This window comes from Phocoena sinus, chromosome 4 (assembly GCF_008692025.1).
Source record: "Phocoena sinus isolate mPhoSin1 chromosome 4, mPhoSin1.pri, whole genome shotgun sequence".
Taxonomy (NCBI): domain Eukaryota; kingdom Metazoa; phylum Chordata; class Mammalia; order Artiodactyla; family Phocoenidae; genus Phocoena; species Phocoena sinus.
This window is the reverse complement of record NC_045766.1, coordinates 124,003,407-124,026,386: the sequence shown is the minus strand read 5'-3', so window position 1 is coordinate 124,026,386 and position 22,980 is coordinate 124,003,407. Positions and strand designations below refer to the sequence as shown.

Genomic DNA, 22,980 nt, shown 5'->3' with positions numbered 1-22,980 from the left:
CATTCACTAGTAACTTCGGCCCAGAAAACACCTATCACCAAAGCATTAAATGTATACTGGTGAGAGAAATGTACAGGATCTTTTAAAAATACTGTGGAAGTGTAAACACCTGTACATTATGGGATGAGAGGTAAGAGTTCCTGGTATTACAATGAGCTCTTATTCTCTTCAGAAGCTGAAACATTATTTTATGTTTGTTGTTTTATATATTCATACACTAAATATGTGGACTATTCAAAAATTATATTTCAAGCCCAATTTCCCTGAACTGCAGATGTATATGTCTAATTTAACATCTCCAGTAATGTAACACAGAGGCATCTTAAATTTAATATGGTCAACGGTGATCTTCTCACAAGCCTTCTTCTTCAGTTTTCCTCATCTCCATTAAAGGCATATATATTCTTTTAATTATTCAGGCCAAAATCCTTGATGATTTTATTAAATCTCTGTTTCTCTGATCCCACAATATGTCTTTTTGAAAATTTGATCAAATTGACTGTTAGCAGATATCTAGCACTTGGGTACTTCTCCTTAGCCCCACCCCACAATCACAGGCCATTTCCACTTTTTCCCTGTCATTAAAGTAGTAACATATAGTCTCCTCTCTCAGAGTCTTCCCTTACATCCTTCAGTTTGTTCTCAGCAAAGCAGTCTGCATGATTATTGTATAAACATATATCTGAGCATGATATGTATCTACTAAAAATCTCTAATGTCTTCTCACCTCACTTTGGAAAAAATAGGGTTCTTGTCCCTTTGACATTACCTACTGATTTCTTCTCATGAAGAATCACTTCAATTACACTGGCCTCAGCACTCAGACCAGAAACACTGTTGTCTCAGGGCATTTGCACTTACTCTGTCTCCAAATATTTGCAGGAACGGCACTCATTACCTTTAAGTCTTTACTCAAAATTCACCTTTTGGATTAACATTTCCAATAACACCATGTAAAACTTTAAATATTTACATGACAAAAATCTCACATAAAACCCCCACAGTCTAGCATATATTACAATGTAGCATAATATATATTTTATGCATTAATCATATTTATTTTCTGATTCTTGCACTAAAATGTAACCTCCAAGGGTCAGAATTTTGGCCTCTTTACTGACAATTTCCACGCCTAGGACAGGACCAGATACACAGTAATCATTCAATGTATTGTTAAGTATGCATATTTAAATACATAATAAATTGAATGACACTATTATTTAAGAAATAAAAATATAATAACATCTGAACTGGGTAACATAGTCACAAAAAAATGAATTTTAATTGTCTGAAACCAAAGATAAACTTAAAATAGATTCGTTGAATAAAATATGAATGAATGAGCAACTTAAAACCATAAAGAGATCTTTCTTCAAATGTTTTATGTGAGTTTGACTTTTTAAAATATCTTTCTCCTTGCCGCCAGCTTTCTATAAATATGTATTTAACTTAATATAGGCCAAGTAGTTTTTTTTTTTTTTTTTTTTTTTTTTTTATAAATTTATTTATTTATTTACTTTTGGCTGTGTTGGGTCTTCGTTTCTGTGCAAGGGCTTTCTCTAGTTGCGGCGAGCGGGGGCCACTCTTCATCGCGGTGCGCGGGCCTCTCACTGTCGTGGCCTCTCCTGTTGCGGGGCACAGGCTCCAGACGCGCAGGCTCAGTAGTTGTGCCTCACGGGCCCAGTTGCTCTGCGGCATGTGGGATCCTCCCAGACCAGGGCTCGAACCCGTGTCCCCTGCATTGGCAGGCAGACTCTCAACCACTGCGCCACCAGGGAAGCCCGGCCAAGTAGTTTTTAATAGTTCTTGTTAAAAAGAGATCAGTAAGCCAGGCAAAGGCTATGCTCAAACTGAAATAAGTCCTTTATCATATTAGTCGTGACATCTCTTAGGAAAGTAACTTAATGATAATTTAACCTTAAAAATGACTATAGTTATGGTATTATAAAGTATGTTTTACAAAGCTGTGAGACTTACTCACATTAAAGTATTTTGAATAGATTCAACAAAGTGTGGCACAAATTTATTGTCTACTATTTTTACTTAGTTCATGTAGTTGAAGCTACTAATTTACATGTTGTCATTTTTAATACAGTTAACGCCTATTAAGATCCTTTGTTTATGACACTTCACAGTTCATTTATGTCATTGTAGCTAACTAAATTTAGGTGTGATTTTTCTTTAATTTTTATTCTTTAATATTTACTGAAATTATGCCAAAAGGCTATAGTTGGCAAATACACATGTAAAATGATGCTCTACACCATTTATCATCAAGAAAATTCAAATTCAAATGACACTACATACCTCCTAAAATAGCTAAAAAAACACTTACAATACACTTTTTTGGTACGGATATAGAGCAATAAGAGCCTTCATTCATTAAGATATGTGGTTCCCAGGGATTTGGGAAGAGGTTGAATAGGTCAACCCATAGAATATTTTATAAGGTGATGAGATTTTCTTTATGATACTGTAGTTGTGGATATATGATACTATGTATGTGTTGAAGCTATAGATGTACAGTACAAAGAGTGAATCTTAATGTATTAAGTTTATTTATTTGTTTATTTTTTAAGAGGTCCCAGTAAGGAATGCACTCTGACAAGAGAATCTGACTGTATCATTAATATATTAAAGAAACTGACTGGAGTAGGTTAGTGAAAAATCACCAACCTAAGTAACTTTGGACATAAGTTTAGTCTGGAAAAGTAATGTCAAAAGGAGCTCTACATAGCAATGTACTCTAACTGATAAAATTCCCATGGTGGTACAGGATAACAATTCTGATGACAGTATATATACTGGGATTAAATATTAAGTAAATGGAAGGTAAATGAAGAGATCCAGGACTCTCACTGTTGAAGTAGGAAATTACAGATAAACAAGGGGGAAAACCTAGAATGACCCATGTGATAATGGAATAGATTTGGAGACATCAGTATGATCCCATGTTTAACTTAATATAGTTGCAAATTGATATATATATAATAGGATGATAGAAAGATAAATAGATAGATATAGATAAGTAGATTTATATAGAGGTAGATATATTGATAGGTGATTAATAGATGGATAGATAGATGGATGTGTATAGATATTGACAAATTTAAGAATATAGAGATATTGATAGATTTGTAACTCTATCTATGTATCTAAAAGGAAACATGCAGAGTGACTTCCTACCAAATAATGCAGTATTCAAAAGAATGAAAAGGAGTAAGTTTAAAGTGAGAAACCTGACAAACCGTACCTTACTGAAGTCATCAATGTTAATATCATTAGTGATAAGTCATGCTGATAGTATATAGCCTCATGATATGATGAAAATGAGACTTTTCCTCTGAGATTCTCCTCCCCCAAACACCCAAACAAAGTCTAATTATGAAAAAAATTGTCAATAAAGTTCCTCTGAGAGACATTTTACAAAATAGATGACCAGTATGACTTGAAAACCATCAAGGTCATCAAAAACAAGCAAAGTCTGTAAAACCATCATAGCCAAGTGGAGGAGGAGTCTAGGTGGACGTGACTACTACTTGTAATATAGCATTCTGGGTAGAATCTTGGAATAGAAAAAATATTAGTTGAAAACTGAGCACATCTTTATACTTTAGTTAGTATATATTTTAAAGTATATTAATTAATAAATAAGTACTAATTAATATTTTATAAATATCCAAAATTTTTAAAAAGTTGAATATACAGGAGGTGGCAACAAGTGTGAAAAGAAAAAAAATATTTCCCAAGAAATATCAGGAAATAGACATAAATTGTTTATGTCAAATAGTATTTTAAATTTGCTATATTCTGTAACTGATATAGCTTTTTATGTATTATTGATTAACATGTTATTAATGGAAATTGTTGTGATAAAGGAAAAGCACAAAAATACCATCTCAAAACTTATTTTTCTTTTAGAAAAGTCACAAGACTCACTACTATAGCATAAGTCAAAGACAGGGCATGAATCCTAGCAACTTGAGTGATTACATTGAATCTCCTTATTGGAAGACTGGGACAGTTATTGGGCACACTCTTTTGTAAATTTAGTATTTTTATATTGTAAAACTGATTATAACAATGATAAAAACATAAGAGAACAATTTAAAATCTTCCACATGACCATATGCCATCTTTTGTGGCAATTCATATATAAAATTTAAAGATCTACATATTTTCTTAGAAAGTAAAATATTGCATGTATCCAAGGAACTGCAAGTTACATACTTAAATTCACTGCAGATGAATAAGAATTTATGAAGTAAAAATCAGTACTATTAGTGATTTAAAATTCTATAGTGTGTACATTTAAAACATACCAGATTTTTTCTAGAACTGATGGAAAGTTTGGATCCACTTTTTGTTATACAAAAACAAACAAACAAAAAAAACTTTTTTAACCAGAGAAATAAGCAATGCAAAATAATAACAGAAATAAAATGTTGCATAATAATTTGATCACCTGCATACTGTGGTATACATATATGGAATAAGGGAATTATGGAATATATATATGAATCACAATTAGTAAGATAATTGCATAATGGCAATTTTAATAAGTTAAGGCAACTGCAACATCCTGATTACATTCTTACTGAAATTATATGTGTGGTTACCAATGTCAGAAGCAAGTCCATTTTTTAACCATAAGAATTCATTTCAATCATAAGTATGCCAGAGAGATCATATTCAATTTCATTTAAGAAAATTATATTGTGTTAGAAATAAACTGAGAATAAAATATCTGAAATACTATTACTTGCTTTTCTCATCTTTGATTTTCCCTCTGTGTTTTAATAGGTGTGCTTAAATGTCTATAACATCAGCTAACATTAATTAGAGTGGCTGAAGATTTTATCTGATTCTCCTTCATGTGAATGGCTCAAAACTACCTCTTGTTTATTAGACCTATTACTTTGCAGCAATTTTAAAATAAACTTTTAAATTTCTCATCTAGATAATAGCATACAGCACTAAATTTCTCACAGACAAATTTCAAGATACATTTATTAGCCAAAGTTCACCTTCCCCACTGAATGTATAAAAGCTCTTGGAGTTTGCACAATCTACTATTAATAATTCTATAAAACACCTAAAATAATATAGAATTTTTATATTCATTTTGTTCAGAAAAGAAGTATTTTATTCCTCTCTGTTTTCTTTCCATCTGTAATTATGCTCTGAGTTAAGGATCTTGCAGTATACATGAAACTAGCCATGAATAACATCAGGAACATGGATAGTCCAATGTCAGAATTAGTGTGGATTCATAGAGGGTCTTCACTCAGATTTGTGGTATTCTTTTAATAATTCTCTGAGAAAATGAATACAGTAAATAAGTTTTTCAATTTAATTTCTATGCAGATAATCATAGATATTAAGAGAGGAAACTTGAAAATGCAAGCGCTACCTCAAAAAAATATCTGGCAAATCATGTTTCTACAAAAATCATTTTAAATTACTCCATTACATTATTTTCAGGTTGCTTGGTAATTATTTGGTTATTATTATTTGGTTATCCAATTCCATTCTAATTTGTTCTGCTTTAGCTCTATTCTGCAAAAAGCATGATTATTATTTTATATGCTGCAGAGGAGGCAAATGGTATATCTTGCATTCTTGTGGATGAAAGGCCAGTGAAAACTGCACTTTTCAGTTTTCTCCACTTGCAGGTGTCTAAAAGAGACTCTTGTAAGGGCTTTCTCATGTCTTCTTGGCTCAAGAGCTTTCCTCAATTTTGATTACTAAAATTATGCAAGGTCAAAAGAATCACATGCCATTTACCTAGTAAATGCAAGCCTTTCTTGAAAGATGAACACATTTAAAAAACCATAAGCTCTCAAAAAGGGGTGACAATGCAGACAAAATTGACTGTTATCATTGTGTAAGACAAAGGAAGTAGTACTTATAGCAGTAAAAAATCTATCAGTATTATATGATCACATACAATGTATGTGATACAATATATCACAACACAGTAAAATTCAATGCTAAAGAATGCTTTCTCCCTTTACAAGTTAGTCTTTGATTGAAACCAAAAAGAAAGCCAATCTATGTAACTTAAGCATAAACAGAATTGTCCAAAGAATGTGATGAATTCTTGCAAAATGTCCAGGAACTGAGGTCTAGAGTACAACATTTTTCAAACAGCAAGATCTCTCTGATTAAGATGTTATTGCTGTCATCACCACTTTTGTCACTGGACACTTCTTGCTACACTGGGCACTTCTCCTTCTGCCTCTAAACTCTCAGGTCGACCAAGAAAACTATTAACTATTAACATCCAACTGCCTTTGCATCTTTGCGTTACTTTCTAAGCAGTCAGCTATCAGGTAAAGTGTCCATTGCCCAAGCCTCAGTCACATGCCTATAGGTTAAGTTACTAGAGGAGGAGAGTAGATATGTATTTCCATTTAACACATATAGCTGGAAGACTTCCCCCTAACAGTAAAGGTGTTTAGAGCGTCTCTGAACGGATATTTCTAACTAATACTATAGTCTACTACTTTGGCTGCTGAAAAAATGCATGCATATTTTCTGCCACAAATACACTTAGAGAAATTGATGTTGACACTGTCCTGGAAGATGTTGCACAGAGAATCATTTTATTCCTTTGAATATACCAACTAATTTTGAGACAAAATAAATTTCTTTGAATTTGATCAAACAATAAGTTAACTGTTTATTGATCTTGCACTACAAAATTAATCCTCCAAGACAGCTGAGTCAGCATTTAAAACATTTTTTTTTTTTTTTTTTTTTAAGTATAGTATCGGTCAAATTGGTAATATGAACATCTAAATATGTACCAAAATAAAATCAGATTAATTATAGAGATGAGATTAATTACAATGAAATATAAACATAATTATATAATACATACAATATAGACATTATAATCAATATATACTAATATATAATATTATATTATATAGTGTATAATATATATAATTAAATATATTTTATATATTATAATGAAATATTTATAGTTATATTTTATTCTTATAAAAAGTTTATATTTTAATCATAGCTTTTGTTAATATACAGTGTTTTGGAATGATACAGAGATTAGCATGGTCCCTGCACAACGATGACATGCAAATTCATGAAGCGTTCCATATTTTTAAAAAGAATACAGTGTTTCATTTTCATAATCAGAATATATTTTCAAATGGTACTTAGATATGGTCCATTTGTATTCTGAGACTAAACAATTTCTGAAAGATCCTCCAGATGTTGTATAGTAGCTCTTATTTTAAACTCTAGCTCATTTGCTGTTAGACTTGATAGAGTAAACAAACATCCTCAGGAACTCCATGGAGAGAGAAAATAAATCATCTTCAAAATTTACTTGAATTTAAGATGTAGTTTAACATATCTGTATACAATCTGTATTATACAGTCAATATAATCCTATAGCAAAAACTCCATAATTTAGTAGACAAAATAGATTGTTTTATCCTTTTTATAATGAAATGAAGTATATATTAATGAAAATGCATAAAACAAATGTACACTTTATGTAGTCATTATAAAACAAACATGTAATAGTCACACAACTAAGGCAAAAAAAGTATTGCCAGTATCCAGGAGGGCTGCCATATTTCGCTTCCTAATCACAATTCCCTCCTCCCTAAAGTTAAATATTGTCCTAATTTTTGTGGTGAACATTTCCTTGCTTCTGCTTTTAGTGTTTGTGCCAAACTGAGTATATTGTAGGCTCAGGAATAAGCATGTGGTAACTTTAAAGTAAGAGTTTAAATAAATGAAATTGAAAATAATAAGATGAAAATGAGTATGCTGAAGGAAACAATAAAGTTCTGAAACTCATCGCAGAAAGATTTAAAGTTCAGAGTTCTAATTGGAATTCGATAGAATTCATCATCAGCAAGGTAAAAACCAAGCCAAAGACTGCAGGTTTGATCCTTTCTACTCTCTGTTGTGAAGGGTTTAGGGGGAACATTTGTTTTGCTTGTTTCCTTGATTTCGAACGCTAACTTTGTGCTAAATTTCAAGCAAAGTGCTAAGAGTAGAGTTAGTCTAATATTTTAAACAATATTCAATTCAAAATAGCTGAAATATTCATGAGTCTAGAGATGAAAATGGACAATTACCTGAGAAAATCAGACAAAAGGAGAATAGAACTAAAAACTTGCATTTATACATACTTAAATGTTGTTTACACTAAACCTGTAGTACTAAAAATGTACTTTCTCTTTCACATCTTTATCTATGTGACCTCTGTTTCAGATTGTGGAATTCAGTGGGTTTCAGTGTGTGGTCAGGGAGCCTGGCTAAAGTATTCATCTTTTATATGACGTCTTAAGTTGGAGAACATTTAGCCAGGTTCCATTTCTTCTTCCCACACTATTGCATAGATTCACAGATTGAAAATTTGCTCTTTGAAATCTCTATTTGGACTCTGACATACTTAACTTTCCCATTTCTTGTCCTCATATTGAAAGAGGAGTTCTTGCTCTCTTGTTTAATTCCAAGTTGGTGTGATAAACGCAGATCTATGACTTTAATCTGCTTGCACAGAAATTGGGAGATCACATTTCAAACATATTGAAAAATTGAATTAATAAAGTGTTTGTATAGCCCTTTGGCCTCATGATTTGATAGAGCTTTAAAAAGTGTTACTTGAAGGGATAGTAAGCTTTAGATAATCCTGCCAGAAAGAATTATGCAATGATTAAAATTCACCAATATATGCTTGCAACATTGCTGGATTTCTTCTTTCTCCTCTTTGAAGGGCAAAAAGGAAAGCTGTAAAGCCAAACAAAAGGAAATAAACATCGTAGCAGATAATGTTTCCTAGTGTTTTTTTTTAAAAAACTTTGGTCCAGCAAAGAGAAATGACAACTTCTCTTTAAAACTTACAATACAGCTTTGTTGAACTCCTCCCCCTGTCAACCTGACTCTTGCGGAGCATTATATTAACATAGTATCTTTTTAGACTGACCTAGTGTCTACACTTTGACTATGTGCTTTATATTTATCCATCAAAATTAAGATTAAGCATTCTTTCCACCAAAAGCAACTGGTTTCCCTGACCACTTCAGGCTAGAGTTAGATATTCTTTCTAATCAGACCCTTATTTAGTACTTGTAAGAATTCAACTGGGGATTAGAGATTAATATGGGACAAGAGTTCATATATGTAATTCAACAGCCAACCTGCAAGTCCAACTCTCTCTATGCCCTTTATAAATAGTAGCCTCTTGGTCATTTCCCCTGCTTGTGGGTACACGTTAGTAGTACATTTGTTCTTAAGAAAACTGACACAAGCAGAGGATTATGCATGCCCTGAATGTGGCCTCCAGTCTATTGGGCAAAGCTTTCTGGAATCATAGGTACCCAAAGAAAGGTTTAGAAGGAGAGATGCTAGCAGGACACATCTCATTGGCCCTGCAGGCTCCCAGCCATGGGGGTGGGTATTGCTATTGCTGGAGAAAAGCCAGCAATCTTGCCTAGGTTCAAGCTTATCTTGCCTAGGTCTAAGGACAGTAAGCCATACTATTTTCTCTCTGAAGGTGAAGTCTGTGTCTTATCATCTTTATATCCCCAGTGTTATTTGGTGCTCAAGAAATTTGTTTTGTGTTGAATGTTATTATTGTTTAATGAGGAAGTTCAAATGCAGAGACATAATGTAATTGTGACTAAGGCCATTATAGATAGTGAATGTCAAAAACAGTTCAAGTTCAGACTTCAAAATCAAAATCTTCTGCTTCCAAAGTCCTTAGTTATTGTTTCATACCGATTCCGTTATTGTCAAGTATATAAAAGGAGAACTGTAAGAAGTGTTAAGCCTCTAGAGGCCTGATGTGTTATAGAATACCAACTGAAGGAAAGGTTAAAGTAGCCTGTGATGATGACATACCATTTTATGGAAAAAGTATGATTAGGACAGAATTTTTCAAGTCTGACCATGATTTATTTAGTTAAGAATGTAAAGAAAATGATAAAAAGGGAAAAGAACAACCAGCTCCTTATTGTGTTTACCTCATTCATCTGTAATAAAGATAAAAAGACATTTTTAAAGTAAATTTCAGCTCAAAGGAAAAGGAGTCAACATTTACTTAAGATAATAAAAAATGTCATAAATTTTTGCTGAATTAAATTGTATCTCCACAACTTTCTCAACTACAGGAACATAGGTAAATTGAAATGTTTATAAATTACTTTGAAGACAAAGTCTCAGGTGAACCTATTCAAAGCAATACATTTAAAATACATTTCTCTCCCCCAAATCAGAATTCTATCTAGCAAAATAAATCTTTTTAAGATCTCATCCTCATGTTAAGGGAAATATTTGCAATGGATATCTATATGTATGAACTGGGGTTAAAATTATTTCTCCTCCTTCCTCTCTTTCTCTCTCGTTTAGTTGGACAAAAGCCACAAGCAAATCATGGTGCCAACCACAGAATATTTTTCAAATTATTGTGAAAAAAATACCATTTCTGTAGAGACAAGGGGTCTGCTGAAGTGTTTAACAGAGCAGGATTTAATGGGAAAAAGAAAGGATGATTCTTCTCTCCTATGATAATAAGTTCTATTTGTCCCAATTTACAGCAGCAAGAGAGGAAAAGATGTCCCTAATATGCAAATAAACTATCCAGGTGCAGAGTGTGCATGCAAAGAGATAAGCTGGGTAGTGGCTGAGTAATTACAGTAATTCAGGATATATAAATATATCCTGTGGACCAAAGAAACATAAATAGGTATAGCGGACATGGTACAATTAAGAAAATATGCCTTTAGGTTAAATGGCAGTACACATTTCAAAGGACTTAGCTGCTGTCAGGACAAAATCAAAGATAATGTGCTCATTTGAACAACTTTTTAACCATATTTCAAAGTCAAGTGTAAACTAAAGCCAAGTTATGTAGGCTGATTATCTAAGGTGGAAAAACCATACAATGCTCCATTCTAAGAATGCTTTTATATGAACAAATAATAATTTATGGAATTGTTGCCTATTTCCTTTAATTTCTTTGAGAGATAGTAATGAACTCCTCAAGCATCCTTGATGAGAATAAATTTCAGAAACAATGTAGTGAGGAAGAGCATCTCATTTTCTGAGGCACTACACTATACTGCCTGGCAATTAGTAAGCTACTTCTGCAAAGTTAATGTTAAGGTGGTGGGCTAAATGGACAATTAAACCTCTTGCTTTTCAAACCTTTAGTTCTGTGCTAATTCCTAAGGTTATGGTCAATTATTAGAGTATATGTGATATTTTTTTAAAAATTGTAATTTAAACCAAATGCATATTCTAATATGGATTCCCTAGAAATATATTTTTTACTTAATTTATTTTCTTATTTTTGGCTGTGTTGGGTCTTTGTTTCTGCACGTGGCCTTTCTCTATTTGCTGTGAGCGGGGGCTACTCTTCATTGCAGTGCTCGGGCTTCTCGTTGAGGTGACTTCTCTTGTTGCAGAGTACAGGCTCTAGGCGCATGGGCTTCAGTAGTTGTGGTGCACGGGCTTAGTTGCTTCGCAGCATGTGGGATCTTCCCACACCGGGGCTCGAACCTGTGTGCTCTGCATTGGCAGATGGATTCTTAAACACTGTGCCACTAGGGAAGTCCCTAGAAATATTTCTATTTAGTGTTGTAGTAAAATTTTATGAGCTTAAATATATTATGCTTCAAATTAGAACCTGGAGATAAACTACATTCTGATTTCTTTGATATACAAAGTGATAGACAGTCTTCCTCCCACAGCACTCTAACATAGGGTCTTACAAATGCCCAAACAATGAATATGCCAAGCCTTCTGCAGCAGATACATAGGGGAAACTCATTTAGAAAGAATCACCAGCACATGTTCAGTATCCCTTTTTCTCCATCACACTAAGGAACAGTATACAGTGATATGGCAAGGCAGGATCTCTGAATCAGGGAGAATGATCATGACTGTAAGTCTGTGAGATGTTTAAGCTGAATGAATAACAAAACAGTTGTCTCTTTCCTGCTGTGACTAGTGTCTAGGTTATAACATCACTATGATGTGGTAGAAGCTACACAATAACTTTCTTTTCCCAGTTTGCTATCTGTGGTTTGGAAAGCATCAGCTCCTCTCCTGGAATAAACAATGTATTGCTGCCTAATCCTAATTGTGAACTGTAATTTATTGTTGTGGTCAATTTCTATGAAACCTTGTAGGGTGACTCATTTGATGGGAGTTCAGTCAGTAGATTTTCAATCTTGAATAAGCAGAAGTTTAGTCTTATATGGTCATCATAACCAACAGCATTTAGGATGTTACAAATCTCTGTATGTCTAGTAATAATACTGGAAAAGGGTAAAAAAGTCAAGCATATGGTCATTTCCTTCAAGGAACACCCCATAATTGCATAAAAAATAAGTACATAGGAAACAACTTAGCACTGACAATCAGAACATTTTGGGGGAATGAACAACAGAAAAAGGAAATGTGAACATTTCTCAGGTTATGAATAGGGGTTAGAAGAATCGGCAAATTAATAAATATTAATTAATGTAATCTTTTTCCTGTAAAGGAAAAGTACAAGCAGTACTGTGCTAGAGCCAGCTCATGTTGGCTCATGGGACCCAATTGTTAAATTTTCACGTAGCTTAAAATCAGCTATAATGGGAAAATCTACATCATGGGACTCAACAAATCCTAAAAGTCAGGGTTTCCCCTTCATCTCCCTGAGAACTAATTAGTAAATATTTAACAACACATTTCTGAGTACAAGCCAAAGAGGGAATTTCCTGTAATCGATGCTGGAATTCATCCATTCCTCTTTAATTCTCAATCTTTATTCAGCAATTTCAAAGTTTATAAAATGATCTATGCAAATTTGATAGACTGAGAAGTAATTAGGGTTCCCTTCAATAAATCTAGAATATTCTTTGATTAAAATGTATGCATATCCCAAACTGTAAGATGAGATATAATGTTTGCATGGAATGGAAACATCCTACTTCATAGCACACTAGGTTAAAATAATTGTGATTTTTAACATAAATATATATTGATCATCATTACACAGGATGCAGTTTTTGATGTCTTTTGTATAGTAATGGTATGTTATGTGCTTTTCAGCCAAAATGGAGTGTTAAGAAATTTATAACCAGTCAGATATTAAATCCAACTTAATTTTAAACTGAGTTTTTAGACTTTCTTTAAAGTTCTCTAACATTTCCAGTCCACACATGAGGGGTTGATACGACCTGTGAAATTTCAGAGTGATAGCCTACTTTCAGTTGGTGTTGCTGCCGACCTTGCCAAGTGGTACATCCACCGACTCAGCAGAGAGACTGACAGCTAAGTATACAGTTGTCAGACTTCTTATATCTTCAGCTAGGCAGAGCAGAGTTTGAGGCAGGGAGAAACTAACAAGATTTGCCTAATCCACTGTAGTTCAGGCCTCTCAGTCGTGCAAAGTAGATTCATATTTTAATTGACCATGATTTACTCAAAGGGACTTTTAGAATTTTGTCTCCTTTTAACAAATTTTCCAAAGTCACTCTGAAATATTTACATAGTACTGATGATGTTGTCTAATATTCATAATGATCACACTTTGAGCTATCAATTATAATCTGGGTACTTACTGTGGAAAATATTCTGGTCCACATGTCATTTATGATAAACAAGGAGAAAGAATTTGTGTTTAAAACCCACTAACACTTTGAGATGTGTTACTGTTTATATTAAGATCTGGAAAATAAAGTGAATGATAAAGAGGAATTTTTAAAATATTAATTGTAAGATATTAATTGGGTCTATTTTTTCAAATCATCTAGTAATACTTATTCCATTAAAATCATTTTAGTTAGGGCTTTCCCTGGTGGCGCAGTGGTTGGGAGTCCGCCTGCCGATGTAGGGGACGCGGGTTCGTGCCCCGGTCCGGGAGGATCCCATATGCCACGGAGTGGCTGGGCCCGTGAGCCATGGCGGCTGAGCCTGGGCGTCCGGGGCCTGTGCTCCGTGGCGGGAGGGGCCATGGCAGTGAGAGGCCCGTGAAACGCAAAAAAAAAAAAAAAAAAAAAAAATCATTTTAGTTATAATTTCACCATAGAAGTAATGTATAGGAGATAATATTCCTACAAATCCATAAAAATTCTGATTTTTCTTCAATTTCAAGCTGAAACTCTAATTCCCCTTCAGTTTGTTTATTCCTTTCAGAATCAGCTTTAGTCAATATTTATGGGACAATAAATCATGACCTCTGTGCTCTGTTTAGTCACAGAGGTTTATGCATTGGGTTATCATACATCTGGGTTTCCTGTGACAGTCCAGTATATGCCTGACTTCCTATCATGATGATAAATAGCCACCCTTTCACTCTCACTCCATTTTGGATGATAAATTATATGATCACCCCATATAAAATGGGCTCTCACATGTACTTTTTCACTTTATGTGGTAGTACATTTCAAATTTATTTTCCTGATCCAAGTTCTAAGTCAGGAACTGGAAAACAAACACTCAGCAATGTATGAAGGATCATATTACACTTACTTATAAAATAGTAAATAATAATAATCAAGAGAAAACTCATAATTATTTATTAAAATAGCAAGTTATAATAGTTTTTGTTTTTCAAAATAATTTCAAGCAGAAAAAGTCAGTCTAAAAATATGCAATTACATTATTAAAACACACACACACAAAGTTGTGTCCAGCTCAAAACTAAGACATGACAGTTTTCTAGTTGCCGATTTTATATATAGGATTTTAAAATTCATATGTAATTGCTGCAATATTTAATCAAAATTTGACAAAGCAATGTTGATACTTGTCTTAATTTTATACGCTGGAATGGATATCTTTCTTATTTAAAATTATTGCTTCCAGATATTGACTTTTGTCAGCTTCAGTTCCGATTTGCATTGGCATTAAAGAAGCTAGCCTTCTCATCCTTCTTGATTATTCCATTCTCTTGTAAACTCTCAGTTACTTGCTTCTTCCCATTATCTTGGCTGCTTCAGTCCTGATTGTTTTATCTGTTCTGATATTCAACATTATCTTCCTAGCTCTGCAATATTGCTTAAAGCTGTACTTGTTTTTCTGCCTTCGATTTGCTATCTTTTCTGTAAATTTTCAATGTTTTTCCCACTAAGTTTGAAAATGGTCCAAGGGAAAAGGAAGCCAACAGAATGTTGACTCACTACTCTGAAGATCCCTATACTTCAGCAGCTTGGCCCCTCGGTCCCTGCTTACCTAGGCATCCATCTTATATTTTTTTAATAGATTATTTTTATACGTTTATCTGGGTTTTCTAGTTGTTATTGATCTACTGCAAGCTACACCAACTGATTCAGAATTAGAATTTGAAACATTTATTTCAATGAATACATGTTTCTCTCTTCTTAAGAAGCAGAAATGTATAATTTACAATAAAACCTCTCTAGAGAAAATAGTGAAAAGTTCTTTTAACTATGTGGAAACTTTCTGAAGTGTGTACACCTTTGAATTATTTTAACCATTGGTGTGTAAATGTTGGGAATATTTTATTGCACACTATTTTCTTATCTCATATATTTGATGCCTAAATAAGGGTAGTTTTTAATCAAGTATACTAGAAATAAAGCCATAGACCCATTTTTCTAATTTAGTATGATAGAGAACTAAAATGCTCCATTTATTTTTTTTTTCAAATTGGTCTGATAGATTGATACTATGTAAATTACCTTTTAACAGAATGGAAGCTAAAAAATATGCTTACATTTAAAAAAAAATGTTTTTATGTGATTCTGGACAGTAAACGCTCTGTCTCTTTCTTTTTCCTTTTTTCTTTTTCTTTACTAATCAAACTTGTGTCTGAAGTATTAGATTATTATTTTCAAGCAATCTAGCATGACTTTCAAGATTCTATAACAAAATCGTTTATTTATTTACTTATTTATTTTTTGCTCTGTAGTATGGCCCTTTCAAAATGAAGGTGTGTCTTGAAATATTTAGTTCTCTCTTTTAAGTTCCAGGAAAACAGAAAGTTTATTTTTTTAGTCTCTTCTTAGTAATTAACACACTGTTTAGCATAGAATAAGTGCCCAGGAAGCATTTATTTTTTAGGAAAAAGGTTAATGACATTCTTCAATTCCAGTTTCCCCATTCCATCTACATTCATTCTCACAGGATATCAATTACTAGTCTCTCAAAAAAGAACTTTATCTCACAGTATAATACTTTGTAATCATATTAATCCAAGTAAGCTTAAATGTCAAGTGAGATATTTTCATCTCTTTATCTCAGCCATTAAGTACACATGTAACTGGCAGTACAAATTAAACCAGACAATTCACATTTACTCAGTGTGATGAATTTAACATTTTTAGCTTTATTTCAGGAAGCACAATGTTGAATGGATAGGGTAAATTTAAAAAAGCAAAAGTAAATGCTAACAAATTCAAAAATTTTTTGTTTCATAATTTAACAAGTAGTTTGTTTAAAATTTAATAATCAGTGTGTGTGGATTTAGAACTGATGACAATATCTTATTATCTCGATTAATTTTCCTTCTCTTGCATTCATTTATTAAGTAATTTATTCACCTTTTATTAATTTCATATATACTAAGTACTTATCATGTGCATAGTACATTGTAAAGTTTTCCAAACTTATGTGGTAAATGAGTAAATCAGTACAAAGATAGGAATGTATCATGTTAAACTCTTACATAATGTATCTTCTCATGTCCTTCACAAACTTCAGTTATGCTGGCTCCCCCGGGCACCTGATGTAAATCTGGTCTCCTCAACACCTGGGGCTTTGGTTTCTGGAACACAAGGGTCTGAGTCCATGCTGACAGCCTGGGGGTTTCAGGACAACATGGGGCCGAGTCCATGCTAATGGGAGCCAAGTCTCCTCAGCAGTTGCTTGAGCTTAGGCTTTGGGACGTTGTGGGGTCCAGTTCACGCTGATGGAAGCCCTATCTCCTCAGGACCTGCTGGGAGGATTGTGGCTGAAGGGAAAGGTAATCCACAGGGCCCAAGTCGTGGTAGCTATTAATATACTCTTCACAAAGTGCCTCATAATTCCATGTGGACTCCTACAAGGAAAATAAGTATCACAACTTTGGTTGAACTTGGTCTGGCCATGTGGCTGACAAGGTCTTGGTGCTCTGGCCGGGTGTCAGGCCTGTGCCTCTTAGGTGGGAGAGCTGAGTTCAGGACATTGGTCCACCAGAGACCTCCCGGCTCCATGTAATATCAAATGGCGAAAGCTCTCCCAGAGATCTCCATCTCAAAACTAAGACCCAGCTGCACTCAACAACCAGCAAGCTACACTGCGGGACACCCTTTGCCAAACAACTAGCAAGACAGGAACAAAAAACAACCATTAGCAGAGAGGCTGTCTAAAATCATAATAAGGTCAAAGGCACACCAAAACATACCCCCAGCCATACTTCCGCCCAGCAGAAAGACAAGATCCAGCTTCATCCACCAGAACACAGGCAATAGTCCCCTCCACCAACAAGACTACACAACCCACTGAACCAACCTCAGCCGCTGGGGGCAGACACCAAAAACAATGGGGAACTACAAACCTCCAGCCTGTAAAAGGGAGACAGACCCCAAACACAGTAAGTTAAACAAAATGAAAAGACAGAGAAACACACAGCAGATGAAGGAGCAAGGTAAAAACCTTTCAGACCAAACAAATAAAGAGGAAATGGGCAGTCTACCTGAAAAAGAATTCAGATTAATGATAGTAAAGATACTCTTGGAAATAGAATGGGGATATTATAAGAAACATTTAACAAGGACAAATAAAGACTAGAGAGCAAACAAACAATGATGAACAACACAATAAATGAAATTAAAAATTCTCTAGAAGGAATCAATAGCAGATAACTGAGGCAGAAGAACAAATAAGTGACCTGGAAGATAAAATAGTGGAAATAACTACTGCAGAGCAGAATAAAGAATGAAAAGAATAGAGGACTATCTCAGAGACCTCTGGAACAACATTAAATGCACCAACATTGGAGTTATAGGGGTCCTAGAAGAAGAAGAGAAAAAGAAAGGGACTGAGAAAATATTTGAAGAGATTATAGTTGAAAACGTCCCAAATATGGGAAAGGAAATAGTCAATCAAGTCCAGGAAGAACAGAGTCCAATACAGGATAAATCCGAGGAGAAACATGCCAAGACACATATTAATCAAACTATCAAAAAATTAAAAGCAAAGAAAAAATATTAAAAGCAGCAAGGGAAAAACAACACGTAACATACAGAGGAGTCCCCATAAGGTTAACAGCTGATCTTTCAGCAGAAACTCTGCAAGCAAGAAGGAAGAGGCAGGACATATTTAAAGCGACTAAAGGGAAAAAAATACAACCAAGATTACTCTACCCAGCAAGGATCTCATTCAGATTCAATGGAGAAATTAAAAACTTTACAGACAAGCCAAATCTAAGAGAATTCAGCACCACCAAACCAGCTTTACAACAAATGCTAAAGGAACTTTTCTAGGCAGGAAACACAAGAGAAGGAAAAGACCTACAGTAACAAACCTAAAACAGTTAAGAAAATGGTAATAAGAATATAATATCGATAATTACCTTAAATGTAAATGGATTAAGTGCTCCAACCAAAAGACATAGACTGGCTGAATGGATACAAAAACAAGACCCATATACATGCGGTCTACCAGAGACCCACTTCAGACCTAGGGACACATACACACTGAAAATGAGCAGATGGAAAAAGATATTCAATGCAAATGGAAATCACAAGAAAGCTGGGGTAGAAATCTCATATCAGACAAAATAGACTTTAAAATAAAGACTATTAGAAGAGCCAGAGAAGGACACTACATACTGATAAAGGGATCAATCCAAGAAGAAGATATAACAACTGTAAATATTTACGAACCCAATATAGGGACACTTCAATATATAAGGCAAACACTAAGAGCCATAAAAGGTGAAATGAACAGTAATACAATCATAGTAGGGGACTTTGACACCCCACTTTCAACAATGGACAGATCATCCAAAATGAAAATAAATAAGGAAACACAAGCTTTAAATGATGCATTAAACAAGAGGGACTTAATTGATATTTATAGGACATTCCATCCAAAAACAACAGAATACACTTTCTTCTCAAGTGCTCTTGGAACATTCTCCAGGATAGATCATACCTTGGTACATAAATCAAGCCTGTAAATTTAAGAAAACTGAAATCGTATCAAGTATCTTTTCTGACCACAGCACTATGAGACTACATATCAATTACAGGAAAAAAATCTGTAAAAATACTAACACATGGAGGCTAAACAATACACTACTAAATAACCAAGAGATCACTGAAGATTCAAAGTGGAAATAAAAAAAAAAATACCGAGAACAAATGACAATGAAAACACGACGACCCAAAACCTATGGGATGCAACAAAAGCAGTTCTAAGAGGGAAGTTTATAGCAATGCAATCCTACCTCAAGAAATAAGAAAAGTCTCAAATAAACAACCTAAGCTTACACCTAAAGGAATTAGAGAAAGAAGAACAATAAACACCCAAAGTTATTAGAAGAAAAGAAATCATAAACATAGATCAGATATAAATGAAAAAGAAATGAAGTAAACAATAGCAAAGATCAATAAAGCTAAAAGCTGGTTCTTTGAGAAGAGAAACAAAATTGATAAACCATTAACCAGTCTCATCAAGAAATAAAAGGGAGAAAACTCAAATCAATAGAATTAGAAATAAAAAAGGAGAAATAACAACTGACACTACAGAAATACCAAGGATCATGAGAGATTACTACAAGCAACTATATGCCAATAAAATGGACAACGTGGAAGAAATAGACAAACTCTTAGAAAAGCACAACTTTCCACCACTGAACCAGGAAGAAATAAAAAATATAAACAGACCAATCACAGGCACTGAAATTGAGACTCTGATATAAAATCTTCCAACAAACAAAAGCCCAGGATGAGATGGCTTCACAAGCGAGTTCTATCAAACATTTAGAGAGGAGCTAATACCTATCCTTCTCAAACTCTTCCAAAATATAGCAGAAGGAGGAAACTTCCAAACTCATTCTATGAGGCCACCATCACCCTGATACCAAAACCAGATAAAGATATCACAAAGAAAGAAAACTACAGGCCAATATCACTGATGAACATAGACGCAAAAATCCTCAACAAAATACTAGCAAACAGAATCCAACCGCATTTTAAAATGATCATACAACATGATCAAGTAGGGTTTATCCCAGGAATGCAAGGATTCTTCAGTATAGGCAAATCAATCAATGTGATACACCATATTAACAAACTGAAGGAGAAAAAACATATGGTCATCTCAATAGATGCAGAAAAAGCTTTTGACAAAATTCAACACCCATTTATGATAAAAAAAAAAAAAAACCTACAGAAAGTAGGCATAGAGGGAACTTACTTCAAAATAATATAGGCCATATATGACAAACACACAGCCAACATCATTCTTAATGGTGAAAATCTGAAACCATTTCCACTAAGATGAGGAACAAGACAAGGTTGTTCACTCTCACCACTATTATTCAACACTGTTTGGAAGTTTTAGCCACAGCAATCAGAGAAGAAAAAGAAATAAAAGGAATACAAATCAGAAGAGAAGATGTAAAATTGTCACTGTTTGCAGATGACACTATACTACACATAGAGAATCCTAAAGATGCTACCAGAAAACTACTAGACCTAATCAATGAATTTGGTAAAAAAGCAGGATACAAAGTTAATACACAGAAATCTCTTGCATTCCTATACACTAATGATGAAAAATCTGAAAGAGAAATTAAGGAAACACTCCCATTTACCATCACAGCAAAAATAATAAAATACCTAAGGATAAACCTACCTAAGGAGACAAAAGACCTGTATGCAGAAAACTATAAGACACAGATGAAAGAAACTAAAGTTGATACAAACAGATGGAGAGATATACCACGTTCTTGGGTTGGAAGAATCAACATTGTGAAAAGGACTATACTACCCAAAGAAATCTACAGATTCAGTGCAATCCCTATGAAACTACCAATGGCATTTTTCACCAAGCTAGAACTAAAAATTTCACAATTTGTATGGAAACACAAGTGACCCCGAATAGCTAAAGCAATCTTGAGAAAGAAGAACGGAGCTGGAGGAATCAGGCTCCCAGACTTCAGACTATACTACAAAGGTACAGTAATCAAGACAATATGGTACTGGCACAAAAACAGAAATATAGATTAATGGAACAGGATAGAAAGCCCAGAGATAAACCCATGCACATATGGTCACCTTTCTTTTGATAAAGGGGCAAGAATATACAATGGAGAAAAGAATAAGTGGAGCTGGGAAAACTGGACAGCTACGTGTAAAAGAATGAAATTAGAACACTCTCTAACAACATACACAAAAAATATCTCACAGTGGTTTAAAGACCTCAATGTAAGGCCAGACACTATAAAACTTTTAGAGGAAAACCTAGGCAGAACACTCTATGACATAAATCACAGCAAGATCCTTTTTGACCTACCTCCTAGAGAAATATAAATAAAAACAAAAATAAACAAATGGGACCTAATGAAACTTCAAAGCTTTTGCACAGCAAAGGAAACCATAAACAAGATGAAAAGACAACACTCATAATGGGAAAAAAAATATTTGCAAATTAAGCAACTGAAAAAGGATTAATCTCCAAAACTTACAAGCAGCTCATGCAGCTCAATATCAAAAAACAAACAACCAATCCAAAAGTGGGCAGAAGACCTAAATAGACATTTCTCAAAAGAAGATATACAGATTGCCAACAAACCCATGAAAGAATGCTCAACATCACTAATCATTAGAGAAATGCAAAACAAAACTACAATGAGGTATAACCTCACACCAGTCAGAATGGCCATCATCAAAAAATCTAGAAACAATAAATACTGGAGAGGGTGTGGAGAAAAGAGAACCCTCTTGCACTGCTGGTGGGAATGTGAATTGATACGGCCACTATGGAGAACAGTATGGGGGTTCCTTAAAAAGCTAAAAATAGAACTACCATACAACCCAGCAATCCCACTCCTGGACATATATCCTGAGAAAACCAGAATTCAAAAAGAGTCATGTACCACAATATTCACTGCAGCTCTATTTACAATAGCCAGGACATGGAAGAAACCTAAGTGTCCATTGAAAGATGAATGAATAAAGCAGATGTGGCACATACATACAATGAAATATTACTCAGCCATAAAAAGAAACGAAATTGAGTTATTTGTAGTGAGGTGGATGGATTTAGAGTCTGTCATACAGAGTGAAGTAAGTCCTAAAGAGAAAATAAAGTACCATATGCTAACACATATATATGGATTTAAAAAAAAAAAAAAAAAAAACATGATTCCGAAGAACCTAGGGGCAGGACAGGAATAAGGACACAGACATAGAGAATGGACTTGAGGACAAGGGGAGGGGGAAGGGTAAGCTGGGATGAAGTGAGAGAGTGGCATGGACATATACACACTACCAAATGTAAAACAGATAGCTAGTGGGAAGCAGCTGCATAGCACAGGGAGCTCACCTTGGTGCTTTGTGACCACCTAGAGGGGTTGAATAGGGAGGGTGGGAGAGAGATGCAAGAGGGAGAAGATATGGGGATATATGTATAGGTATAGCTGATTCACTTTGTTATACAGCAGAAACTAACCTACCATTGTAAAGCAGTTATACTCCAATAAAGATGTAAAAAAAAACCAAAGAAATTTCAGTTATAAGCTTCGTCCTTTCATACTTTTAATCAGGGATCCCCAACCCCCGGGCCATGGACCAATACTGGTCCGTGGCCTGTTTGGACCTGGGCTGCACAGCAGGAGGTGAGCAGTGGGCGGGTGAGCGAGCAAAGCTTCATCTTTAATTAGGCCCTCTCCTCATCGCTAGCAATACTGTCTGAGCTCGGCCTCCCGACAGCGGCGGCATTAGATTCTCATAGGAGCTGGAACCCTACTGTGAACTGCATGTGTGAGGGATC

At 34.4% G+C, this 22,980-nt stretch overlaps 1 non-coding gene across 1 annotated transcript; it reads left to right on the top strand.

Annotated features, from left to right (window-relative positions):
* Positions 1-7,022: 7,022 nt before the first annotated feature.
* LOC116753767 lies at positions 7,023-7,128 on the top strand. Its single transcript, XR_004349866.1, has one exon. It is a non-coding gene; the product is annotated as a U6 spliceosomal RNA (small nuclear RNA).
* The last annotated feature ends 15,852 nt before the right edge of the window (positions 7,129-22,980 follow it).